This window comes from Schistocerca piceifrons, chromosome 2 (genome assembly GCF_021461385.2).
Source record: "Schistocerca piceifrons isolate TAMUIC-IGC-003096 chromosome 2, iqSchPice1.1, whole genome shotgun sequence".
Classification (NCBI taxonomy): domain Eukaryota; kingdom Metazoa; phylum Arthropoda; class Insecta; order Orthoptera; family Acrididae; genus Schistocerca; species Schistocerca piceifrons.
Genome location: NC_060139.1, coordinates 365,582,353 through 365,583,619, shown reverse-complemented (window position 1 = coordinate 365,583,619; position 1,267 = coordinate 365,582,353).

Sequence of the window (1,267 nt, the reverse complement as noted above, 5' to 3'; positions counted from 1 at the left end):
TCCCAAGGACGTAGCACAGATTTTAAGGTTGTTAAATACATGTTCCTGCTTCTTCGCATTGTGGTGTCGCTAATTCATTCGTGACACTCGTTTTTGCACGGGGTTTAGGAGGAGCTGTTCAACTATTGCCCCTCATTCTTTTTAACTGCCTACGCAAAATCATTGTGCTAGCTGGACTGGAAGGGTTGACCAGAAAGTAATGCATCGCATTTTTTCTTGAACAATTCTTTATTGAACATAATAAGAATTACACAGGCGAAAGAATGGTGATTTATCTACACACACTATTTTTCCAAGTAATCTCCATCCCGTTCTATGGCCTTCCTCCAGCGCGAAACAAGGGCGCGTATGTCCTGTCGCTACCAGTCCTTGTCCTTCTTGTGGAACCTGTGCTTCACTGTGTGAATCACCTCGTCATCTCCTCAAGAAGCCTTCCACGAATGGCCTACCTTAATGGCGCAAACAAGTGGAAGTCAAATGGGACTAGGTCAGGGCTGTAGGGTGGATGGAATAACACTAACCAACCTAAAAAAAAATGGCTCTGAGCACTATGGGACTTAACTTCTGAGGTCATCAGTCCCCTAGAACTTAGAACTACGTAAACCGAACTAACCTAAGGACACCACACACATCCATGCCCGAGGTAGGATTCGAACCTGCGACCGTAGCGGTCCCGCGGTTCCAGACTGTAGCGCCTGGCCGGCTAACCAACCCAGTTTTGCAATGTGTTCAGCAGTCCTCAGAGTTGTGTCGGGCCCAGCGTTATCGTGTTGCAGCAAAACAGCTCCTGGGCAGATGTGGCACCGAAGTCGCCGGAAGCGCGTCTTGAGTTTTGTGTTGACATGTGCTTCTGAATTAATGCCTCTGCCTCTTCGCATCACATCAATGAGAATCACACCTTCACAGTCCCAGAACACGGTGATCGTGACCTTACAGGCGGAAACAGTTGCTTTGAATTTCTTCTTCTGTGGTGAGTTGGAATAGTGCCTTTCCATCGATTGTCGTTTTGATTCGGGCTCAAAATGGTGAACCCAGGTTTCATCACCTGTCACAATCCGGGAGAAGAAGGCCTCCCCCTCAGCTTCAGAGCGTTGCAACAAATCAAGACAAATGCTTTTTCTGTGCAGTTTGTGATCCACCGTTAGACACCACGGAACCCATCTTGCACACTTCTGAATATCCAAGAGTACGGATAATTGCATCCACACTTCCTTTGCTGATTGACAGATGCAGCGCCAACTGCCGAGTCGTGCTAACTGTACTTCTG